The sequence below is a fragment of the Lolium perenne genome, chromosome 7 (genome assembly GCF_019359855.2).
Source record: "Lolium perenne isolate Kyuss_39 chromosome 7, Kyuss_2.0, whole genome shotgun sequence".
NCBI classification, from domain to species: Eukaryota; Viridiplantae; Streptophyta; class Magnoliopsida; order Poales; family Poaceae; genus Lolium; species Lolium perenne.
The window spans coordinates 80512911-80525345 of NC_067250.2; the positions used below are offsets into that span (position 1 = coordinate 80512911).

General features: G+C 43.5%; 1 pseudogene; it reads right to left on the reverse strand.

Annotated features, from left to right (window-relative positions):
• Positions 1-6268: 6268 nt before the first annotated feature.
• On the reverse strand, positions 6269-9433 carry LOC127316901 (wall-associated receptor kinase 2-like; annotated as a pseudogene).
• Positions 9434-12435: the final 3002 nt, after the last annotated feature.

Here is a 12435-nt window from a genome sequence, read left to right on the forward strand (position 1 = left end):
GTATTCTCTATTCATCGGATCCCAACAAACGCAACATATAGAATTACAGATAGATGATCTTGATCATGTTAGGCAGCTCACAAGATCCGACAATGATAGCACAATGGGGAGAAGACAACCATCTAGCTACTGCTATGGACCCATAGTCCAGGGGTAGACTACTCACACATCACACCGGAGGCGACCATGGCGGCGTAGAGTCCTCCGGGAGATGATTCCCCTCTCCGGCAGGGTGCCGGAGGCGATCTCCTGGATCCCCCGAGATGGGATCGGCGTTGGCGGCGTCTCTGGAAGGTTTTCCGTATCGTGGCTCTCGGTACTGGGGGTTTCGTCACGGAGGCTTTAAGTAGGCGGAAGGGCAAGTCAGGAGGGGGCACAGGGGCCCCAGATGACAGGGCCGCGCGGCCAAACCCTAGGCCGCGCCGCCCTGTAGTCTGGGCGCCTCGTGGCCCCACTTCGTTTCGTCTTCGGTCTTCTGGAAGCTTCGTGGAAAAAATAGGCCCCTGGGCTTTGATTTCGTCCAATTCCGAGAATATTTCCTTACTAGGATTTCTGAAACCAAAAACAGCAGAAACAAAGAATCGGCACTTCGGCATCTTGTTAATCGGTTAGTTCCAGAAAATGCACGAATATGACATAAAGTGTGCATAAAACATGTAGATAACATCAATAATGTGGCATGGAACATAAGAAATTATCGATACGTCGGAGACGTATCAGCATCCCCAAGCTTAGTTCTGCTCGTCCCGAGCAGGTAAAACGATAACACGAGATAATTTACGGAGTGACATGCCATCATAATCTTGATCATACTATTTGTAAAGCATATGTAGTGAATGCAGCGATCAAAACAATGTATATGACATGAGTAAACAAGTGAATCATAAAGCAAAGACTTTTCATGAATAGCACTTCAAGACAAGCATCAATAAGTCTTGCATAAGAGTTAACTCATAAAGCAATAATTCAAAGTAAAGGCATTGAAGCAACACAAAAGAAGATTAAGTTTCAGCGGTTGCTTTCAACTTGTAACATGTATATCTCATGGATATTGTCAACATAGAGTAATATAATAAGTGCAATAAGCAAGTATGTAGGAATCAATGCACAGTTCACACAAGTGTTTGCTTCTTGAGGTGGAGAGAAATAGGTGAACTGACTCAACATTGAAAGTAAAAGAATGGTCCTTCATAGAGGAAAAGCATCGATTGCTATATTTGTGCTAGAGCTTTGATTTTGAAAACATGAAACAATTTTGTCAACGGTAGTAATAAAGCATATGCATCATGTAAATTATATCTTATAAGTTGCAAGCCTCATGCATAGTGTACTAATAGTGCCCGCACCTTGTCCTAATTAGCTTGGACTACCGGATCATCACAATGCACATGTTTTGACCAAGTGTCACAAAGGGGTACCTCTATGCCGCCTGTACAAAGGTCTAAGGAGAAAGCTCGCATTGGATTTCTCGCTATTGATTATTCTTCAACTTAGACATCCATACCGGGACAACATAGACAACAGATAATGGACTCCTCTTTTATGCATAAGCATGTAACAACAATTAATAATTTTCTCATTTGAGATTGAGGATATATGTCCAAAACTGAAACTTCCACCATGGATCATGGCTTTAGTTAGCGGCCCAATGTTCTTCTCTAACAATATGCATGCTTAACCATAAGGTGGTAGATCGCTCTTACTTCAGACAAGACGAACATGCATAGCAACTCACATGAAATTCAACAATGAATAGTTGATGGCGTCCCCAGTGAACATGGTTATCGCACAACAAGCAACTTAATAAGAGATAAAGTGCATAATTACATATTCAATACCACAATAGTTTTTAAGCTATTTGTCCCATGAGCTATATATTGCAAAGGTGAATGATGGAATTTTAAAGGTAGCACTCAAGCAATTTACTTTGGAATGGCGGAAAATACCATGTAGTAGGTAGGTATGGTGGACACAAATGGCATAGTGGTTGGCTCAAGTATTTTGGATGCATGAGAAGTATTCCCTCTCGATACAAGGTTTAGGCTAGCAAGGCTTATTTGAAACAAACACAAGGATGAACCGGTGCAGCAAAACTCACATAAAAGACATATTGAAAACATTATAAGACTCTACACCGTCTTCCTTGTTGTTCAAACTCAATACTAGAAATTATCTAGACCTTAGAGAAACCAAATATGCAAACCAAATTTTAGCATGCTCTGTGTATTTCTTCATTAATGGGTGCAAAGCATATGATGCAAGAGCTTAATCATGAGCACAACAATTGCCAAATATCACATTACCCAAGACATTTATTACTACATGTATCATTTTCCAATTCCAACCATATAACAATTTAACGAAGGAGAAACTTCGCCATGAATACTATGAGTAGAAACCAAGGACATACTTGTCCATATGCTACAGCGGAGCGTGTCTCTCTCCCATAAAGTGAATGCTAGGATCCATTTTATTCAAACAAAACAAAAAAAACAAAAACAAACCGACGCTCCAAGAAAAAGCACATAAGATGTGATGGAATAAAAATATAGTTTCAGGGGAGGAACCTGATAATGTTGTCGATGAAGAAGGGGATGCCTTGGGCATCCCCAAGCTTAGACGCTTGAGTCTTCTTAATATATGCAGGGGTGAACCACCGGGGCATCCCCAAGCTTAGAGCTTTCACTCTCCTTGATCATGTTGCATCATACTCCTCTCTTGATCCTTGAAAACTTCCTCCACACCAAACTCGAAACAACTCATTAGAGGGTTAGTGCACAATATAAATTGACATATTCAGAGGTGAAACAATCATTCTTAACACTTCTGGACATTGCATAATGCTACTGGACATTAGTGGATCAAAGAAATTTATCCAACATAGCAAAAGAGGCAATGCGAAATAAAAGGCAGAATCTGTCAAAACAGAACAGTTCGTATTGATGAATTTTAAAATGGCACCAGACTTGCTCAAATGAAAATGCTCAAATTGAATGAAAGTTGCGTACATATCTGAGGATCATGCACGTAAATTGGCTTAATTTTCTGAGCTACCTACGGGGAGGTGGACCCAGATTCGTGGCAGCAAAGAAATCTGGAACTGCGCAGTAATCCAAATCTAGTACTTACTTTTCTATCAACGGCTTAACTTGGCACAACAAAACACAAAACTAAGATAAGGAGAGGTTGCTACAGTAGTAAACAACTTCCAAGACACAAAATAAAAACAAAGTACTGTAGGTAAAAACATGGGTTGTCTCCCATAAGCGCTTTTCTTTAACGCCTTTCAGCTAGGCGCAGAAAGTGTGTATCAAGTATTATCGAAGGGTGGTGCATCTACAGCGGGGTGCGGAGTTTTCTCAACCAGGCATAATATATTAGATACATAAGTTTTAGCATCTCCCTTTTCATTAGTCTTAGGCGTGCTACTCTCATCAAACAAATTTTCAGGAACAAGCCAAGCATAGTTATTTTCTAGTGCATCATTCATAGCTAAGAGTTTACATGGTATTGGTGCTTTGATCTCCCTACCATCATCAATATTATTAGTGTATCTTATTCTATCCATGTCCATCTTTTCAAGGAGGCTAACAAAATTAGTATGAGAACCGAGCATATTAAATTTAGCAAAGACCTTTCTAGCTTCTCTTGCTAGACCACCAAATTCTCTAAGACGGGTTTCTAAAACAAAATCTTTCTTTTCCCCTTCTTCCATATCACCAAGTGTGAGAAACATGTGTTGGATTATAGGATTAAGGTTAACAAATTTAGTTTCCAACAGGCGAACTAAATGCGCGGCAGCAATTTCATAAGTAGGCGCAAGGTCTACCAAGTGTCTATCTTCAAAATTTTCAATGGTACTAACATGATTGAAAAATTCTTCTATATTATTTCTCCCAACTATAGACCCACGTCCTACCGGTATGTCTTTTGTGGTAAAATTAAAAGGAAACATAATGAAATAAGTAAAGTAAATGCAAGTAACTATTTTTTTTTTGTTTTTGATATAGCAAACAAGATAGCAAATAAAGTAAAACTAGCAACTAATTTTTTTGTATTTTGATTTAGTGCAGCAAACAAAGTAGTAAATAAAACTAAGCAAGACAAAAACAAAGTAAAGAGATTGAGAAGTGGAGACTCCCCTTGCAGCGTGTCTTGATCTCCCCGGCAACGGCGCCAGAAATTTGCTGCTGGCGCAAAGTTGACGTGGGAGTTAGAAATCTTTGTGGTGTAACTTTTCTTCAGATCCCCGGCAACGGCGCCAGAAATTTGCTTGATGCGTGTGGTTGGCACGTCCTTTGGGAACCCCAAGAGGAAGGTGTGATGCGCACAGCGGCAAGTTTTCCTCAGTAAGAAACCAAGGTTTAATCGGACCAGTAGGAGTCAACAAGCACGTTGAAGGTTGATAGCGGCGAGATGTAGTGCGGCGCAACACCAGGGATTCCGGCGCCAACGTGGAACCTGCACAACACAACCAAAGTACTTTGCCCCAACGAAACAGTGAGGTTGTCAATCTCACCGGCTTGCTGTAACAAAGGATTAACCGTATTGTGTGGAAGATGATTGTTTGCAGAAAACAGTAAAACAAGTATTGCAATAGATTGTATTTCAGTAAAGAGAATTGGACCGGGGTCCACAGTTCACTAGAGGTGTCTCTCCCATAAGACAAGCAGCATGTTGGGTGAACAAATTACAGTTGGGCAATTGACAAATAAAGAGGGCATGACCATGCACATACATATCATGATGAGTATAGTGAGATTTAATTGGGCATTACGACAAAGTACATAGACCGCCATCCAACTGCATCTATGCCTAAAAAGTCCACCTTCAGGTTATCATCCGAACCCCCTCCAGTATTAAGTTGCAAAGCAACAGACAATTGCATTAAGTATGGTGCGTAATGTAATCAACAACTACATCCTTAGACATAGCATCAATGTTTTATCCCTAGTGGCAACAGCACAACACAACCTTAGAACTTTCTCACATCGTCCCAGGTGTCAATGCAGGCATGAACCCACTATCGAGCATAAGTACTCCCTCTTGGAGTTACAAGCATCTACTTGGCCAGAGCATCTACTAGTAACGGAGAGCATGCAAGATCATAAACAACACGTAGATATAACTTTGATAATCAACATAACAAGTATTCTCTATTCATCGGATCCCAACAAACGTAACATATAGAATTACAGATAGATGATCTTGATCATGTTAGGCAGCTCACAAGATCCGACAATGATAGCACAATGGGGAGAAGACAACCATCTAGCTACTGCTATGGACCCATAGTCCAGGGGTAGACTACTCACACATCACACCGGAGGCGACCATAGCGGCGTAGAGTCCTCCGGGAGATGATTCCCTCTCCGGCAGGGTGCCGGAGGCGATCTCCTGGATCCCCCGAGATGGGATCGGCGTTGGCGGCGTCTCTGGAAGGTTTTCCGTATCGTGGCTCTCGGTACTGGGGGTTTCGTCACGGAGGCTTTAAGTAGGCGGAAGGGCAAGTCAGGAGGGGGGCACAGGGGCCCCAGATGACAGGGCCGCACGGCCAAACCCTAGGCCGCGCCGCCCTGTAGTCTGGGCGCCTCGTGGCCCCACTTCGTTTCGTCTTCGGTCTTCTGGAAGCTTCGTGGAAAAATAGGCCCCTGGGCTTTGATTTCGTCCAATTCCGAGAATATTTCCTTACTAGGATTTCTGAAACCAAAAACAGCAGAAAACAGCAACTGGCACTTCGGCATCTTGTTAATAGGTTAGTTCCAGAAAATGCACGAATATGACATAAAGTGTGCATAAAACATGTAGATAACATCAATAATGTGGCATGGAACATAAGAAATTATCGATACGTCGGAGACGTATCAGGGCGCCACACTTAAGTGGATGTGTGGCGCCCGTGGCATCGGCGCCACACATGCTAGTGTGGCGCCCGTGGCATCGGCGCCACACATAGAGCCTCGCAAAACGGCTAAGTCCCAGACGAATTGTCTCACAGTATGTTTTGGGAAATTACAAGTGTATGTGTGGCGCCGTTGGGAGGGGCGCCACACATGCTGCCACGTCGGATGGGCGCACCAGCTCAGCGTCGAGGGCGCCACGTCGGCTGGGTGTGTGGCGCCGGCAAGAGGGGCGTCACACTGGCATGTGTGGCGCCGATGAGAGGGGCGCAACACAAAAGGGTTAGATTGGTGAAATAGTTTCGCCGGAAGGTCAATCTGTGCTTTTCTTTAACTTTTGAGTTATTTTTGTGCAAATCGCCTCATATAAACAGAGCCTTCTCCTTTGTTCAGCTCCAAAAGAGATCATCTGGGATACCGGGCGGACAACAAGATCTCCTCCTCCATAGTGTATTGTCTACTCGATTCCTCAACGGCCCCTTCAATCGACATTTCCTTGTTGGCGAGCAAATCTTCGATTGACTTATACGGTGCAACAATTTGATCCCCATCGTATCTCTTCGATGCTGAATTATAGGAAGAAGGCTTGAATCTCGCTCGCAAGTTTTCAAGGGAAACCTCCACTCCCTTCATTGCTGGTCGGCTATCTCCTTCCAATCTAGTGCAGGCTGCCGCTAGTATGGCTACTTCTTGGAGTTCTCCATCGTCTTCCTCTTCCATGGCTTGCGGGTCTGTTATGTCAACAAGGTTGCCTTTTGTCAGTGACGAAACAAAATGCTCAACAAGACTGGCATCATTATCTGATCTGTACACATAGGGTTTCTTCCTAGTTAGCAGTTCTATAAGGAGAACGCCGAAACTGAAAACATCGCTCTTGTCCGTTAGCCGGCCTGTGTAATAGTACATGGGGTCTAAGTAGCCAAATGTCCCTTGAACAGCTGTCATCACTGCTGTTTGATCAATTGGAATGTACCTTGAGGCTCCAAAGTCCGATACCTTTGCTGTTAAACTCTCATCGAGAAGTATGTTAGAGGACTTGATATCTCTATGAAATATGGGCACTGAAGTAGCTGAGTGCAGATAGGCCAGAGCTCTGGCAATCTCAAGTGCAATCCTTAACCGGTCATCCCATGATAATGATGTTGGTCTTCAACATGAAGATGCTGATATAGGGTTCCATTTGAAATGAACTCATAAACCAACAATGGTACTTCTGCTTCAAGGCAGCATCCAAGGAGCTTCACGACATTTCTATGGTTGATCTGAGAAAGAATAGCAACCTCATTTATGAGTTCATCGATTTCTTTCTGTACTACAATCTTTGATTTTTTGATGGCCACAACATGTAGGTCTAGGATTCCTTTGTACACGACACCGTGTCCACCACCACCAACTTCACGAGACTTGTCAAAATTATTTGTGGCTTTCTCTATATCCCCTAAGGTAAACAGCATCCTTTCACCAATATCTGCCTTTTGAGATATTAACTGCTGCAACAGCAAACCATGATTTTGGTTAATAACTTTGCTCTCCTTTTCTTCACCTTCCTTAGCTTCACAATACGTGTAACAAATGGAGCACCGAGTGCCAGAAGCAACACTGTGACACCGCTGATTACTATGCCTATGGTTAAACCTGAAAGTTACGAAGATAAGATTATGTAAGTTAACGGCACAGACATTGATACAGTTCATCAGTTTTCCACTTTCTCCATTGTGTATGATGAGATTGCTATCTAAACTACAATTTCTCTACATGAAGCTCTCAACTTACGAAGTTGTCTGTAAGATCTCAAAATAATTAGTAGAATGGAAGTAGTTGCCACAGCCAAATGATTAGTTGATAAGTGGAGGGCTACGATAGGCTTGAGTCATTCCAACTATGACCAGTAAGATAGATCTTCAAGATAGTTAGGGTGTGATGCAGGACTACAAGCAACAAAAACAACAGTACTAGACAAATAATCGAAGGGATACATATATAGATTTTCCTTCGTGCAAATATGTTCAGTCTGGCGTCTTGGCAAAAAATGGTTCCAGGTAACACCCCAACTATCAGTTGGATAATATATTGGAGTGGAGATCATAATTATTAATTGACATATAAGAATTAATCATTGAATAGTTACCAATTTGTACCAACAAAATGTTACTGTACTTGTAATATAGTCCATATAAATACAGGATTACATGGATCGATAGTAAAGGCAATCAATGATACATAGTGTTTGTCACCTGCAGAGAAATTCGTGATCTTGATGCATCCCCCTTTTACAGCGGGGTTCCCATATGTCCCATCAGGGCAACGGCAGAGGAATGTTCCAGGCATATTTTCACAAGTTCCATGGCATGAGTGGGCTTCCTTATGTACACACTCATCAATATCTATTCAAATCACAATACAGAACAGGAAATAAGCAAACCATATGCTACAAACGAAGTCAAAACAATCACTACCCAGTGGGACTGTACTAATATTCTTGAAAAATTATAGAACCGACTAGTTCACCGGCAAAAGATTAAATCTAGAATAGGTGGGGATAGCTACTATATTTAAATTGTAGTCACCCTAATTTGATTTTCGTTGTATAACAAGGGAATATAAGTAAATTTATTTAACTTACCTTGACAACCGTCCAGGATGTAAGGGTTTCCATGATAACCAGCGGAGCAGCGGCACTGGTACCCATTGTAGACATAGCTTGTGTAGTTTTGACAAAAGCTGTTGCTACTGCGGCATGCAGGAGCGACAGAGCGCTGTTTTTGACATGAAGAATTACTGATCACCCAGTCTAGCAAGGCAGGCAGCGCCACACCGCGAGGTTCATACATGAGTTTTGAAATGTTATAGGACCCGTCCTCGGCTATGTATACTGACGACTTAGCATCGAAGCTTGAGTCATTGGAAGGCTGGAACTGGATGTGGTAGGAGGTGTAGCCTTTTGGGATGCCTCCACCACAGCAGCCGAGGCCCGAGCATTCGCCATGCAGAAGCAGGTACCGGATAAGCTGAGGCTGCGAGTCTGAGTCTTCTAAGGATGGCAGTAAGTGGCGCAGGCATTGATAGTGGAGTTATCCTCTCCCATGAGGATGACTTGGATATTGTTGCATGACTACACAATGAACTTGTTCCTATCTGGCGCGACGAAGAAGGGTCCTCCCTCTCTCAGGCCACCCCATGTGTGGTACCTGCTTGTGTTGGGCCTGGATGCACCATCGGTATCAACCAACGGCATGATGTTGGTGTTGTTGATGCGCACCGTGCTGTTGGGAATGGAGATCTCGAGCACTTCGACGGTGCTATCGCCAAGGAACAGCTTGGGATGGCGGAAGGAGTAGTCACAGGTAAGGTTAAAGCCATCGTGGTAGCAACCAGGCTCGATACCAAATGGGTAGGGGATGCTGATGTTACCACAACTTGCACTGCATCGTGCTGCTGTTGGCGCTGCACTTAGTAGCTGAAGCAGCGCCGCTGCAAACACGGCATGGAACTGCAGTTGCGTACTTGCTACTCTCCCCATCTTGCTAGCTAAATCTCCACAGGCAAATGCAGTTCTCTTCTCTGTGACTGAACCAATTCTGTATTCTACAACCTAACAAGCTCCCACGAAAGTGGCGAAGATAATATTAAGAGAGATCTTGTGCATCACGCGGGGCACTAGGGGACAATAGCATGGCCAGTGTTCCCATGTGTGGCCGTGTGCGGGTGAGGTTTGGTCAGTGCTCTCCCATCTGGCAGTTAGATTTTGATTCAGACGCGTAATGAGGAAGATAGTTATCCTTTGGGAATATTATAAAAACACTAATCATAAGTGTCATCTGACAAAATCTTTTTCTTAAGGGAGTACTTGAATAATAGATTAAGGGGATGTGCTCAGGTGTCCCCCCCCCCCCCGCCCCGGCGAACGACGTTCAGGTGGTAAACGTGTGTTTGGTTCGTGACCAGAAAATATGGATGATCCCATCCCAAAAGCCGAATATTTCTGAGAAAGGTTGGACCATATGATCCGTGAATTTCATGATAATCTCACTAGCCGCCTGAGAATCCATGGCCGTCGACGCGACTCCGACACCTGCCACCGTCGTATGTGTGGCTCCCCAGCTTAGCGGCAGCCACCATGTCACGGCGAGCGGTGGGCTTGCTTTTCCACGTGGCTCTCCAGCTCGACATCGGCGGTCTCCAGGGCGCGGTAAGCTGCGGGCTTGATTTTCAACGTGGCTCCCTAGCTCGGCGGCGGCCTCCATGGCGTGGCGAGCAACGAGCTTGCTACGTCTGCGCCCCATCCAGTCGGCAGAAACGGCCTCGCTAAATATGTGCGGGTAGTGACCTTGCTAGGCACGGGTAGGCGGCCGCCCGCTAGGTCCGGCCTCCACCACCACAAAGGGAAAAGGACCCGTTAATTACATATTAACCGGTGTGTTAATGACATATTTATCTTGTTCTATTAATCATTAATTAAATATATTTTATCCCATCCCATCCTGTACATATTTGCCCATGAACCAAACACAGATGTTAAGTCAACCCACGAAGGGTATCCTAGCCGTCTAAATAGAACAAAGTTTAGAGGGGGGGGGGGGGGGGGGGACACCAGAGGAATAGCCTAGATTAAGAAAAAGATTTTGTCAAAGAACTTTTGGATGTCTAGATATATCCAAAATTTAACAAATCTCAGATAACCTTCGTGAGATGGAGGGAGTACAACAATCAATCTCACTATGTCAAGGAAATTATATTATTATCTGCTAAGGGCATGTACAGTGGTTGATGATTGTCTTATCTTAGTCATTGCATGTGATTAGAGAATAGAAAATAACATGTTATGCAATGGATTATCTTCTAACGTTATACTCTATTATTCTCGTTTGCATTTTCCTTAAATTATGGCATGATTAAAAAACAGCTAGAAAATAGTGTCTAAGATAAGATATCTGGTACAATGGAGAGATGATCTCTTAGTTAAGAGAAGAAAAGTCACTTTTTTTTCTCTTTTTCTCCTACAACTCAGCAATTGTTCTATGTGGCATAGCTAAAATAAAACCATTGTACAACATCTAGTCACACATCGATGTGTAAGCAAGTCGAAATTAGGGGCAAAAATAACTGAACTTGATGCGAGTAGAGATTTCATACGATGCTGGTGAACAAATTTACCTAGCATGAAGGTGGAGGACACTTCAGCTTTGTCTGGTCTAGGAGCCCAGAAATGGCGGATGCTTGATGCCCAATCAGCATCTTCCCTTCATTCGCGGTCCATGGCAAGCTGATTGTGACTTAGGGCGCGTTTGGTAGCCTGCATCCAATCCGTGGTTCATAGCATCACGAGAGAGGCTCACCTGCGCGTCACGAACGGGCCATGGGTCATGAAAGTCAACTCATTTGGTAGCTTGTGCGGCCTTTTGCGTGCCGGAGAAGGAAGCCAGACCCTATCGTTTGGTTGCCCATTTCCAGCCTAACTTGCACGCAGGAAAATAGGAATCAGCTGTTTGGTTGCCCAAATCACAGTTCCATATCCTTACCACAATTTAAATATGGTGATATTACCATGTCATAGCATGTTACATACGATCATACACCACTCATAAGAACAAGATCCCCACGATCACCACGATGAGGAAGGCGATGATGTAATCTTTGACCCGACTAAGACGTACCTCTGGCGGCGCTCCTTGTAAAACATGTGCTTTCTCCGACGGCAGCTGTGCTAATGGCACTGCCTGAAGGTGAGGTACTCTTGTTGTGCCTCCTCCAATTACCCTCGGTAGCTATTGTTGGAGTAGCCACTGACCTGGTCTTGACACACCCTCCATGAGCTGTAGATTCCTCGAATCCGTCCGCGGGACACCACATACCACTAGCATGGCATAAGAAGAACAAGTAATCGATCACAACCATGAAGAAATTCAGAAAAGAGCAATAGAACAACACAAGTGTTGACAGAAAATGATAAACTAAGAGGGACATGCATGATCATTGCAAAAGTGGATCACAAGTTCATCCTGCACTACCATGGTGTCATCCTACCACCACAACAAAAGTGAGTGTCATGCTAACACCGCAAGTTCACCATCACCTGAGGGGTTAGTATATACCACCTCATCATACTTACAAAAGGGGACCATCAAATGTTTTTCATCCCTAGAATTTACATCATCATCATCATCACCAGCTCCATGCAGGCATGTGCAGAATGAACCCTCAACCTATAAAATATGGGGGCTTCGAGCCTTCGACACAATCTATGTGTATATCTTGGTATTTTAGAGTTAGTAGATTGATGATTATCCTGGGTTATTTTACCCTATAAGTTTGCTCTCTATCAGATTGATCTTGGAGATTTGTGTACAAGTGCATGACTTCTATAGATCACTTTGAGACGCATATTTTTGTTGGCATTCTCTTGAATCCTACTGAGCTATTGTATCATGATTGTACATTAATTCATTTTGTGTGTACTTCGACTTGCGAGCTATTCTCCTTCCTGTTGGTGTCTTGTATTATCATCAGGTACCCAGAAACCAAATTGGTTCAGTTG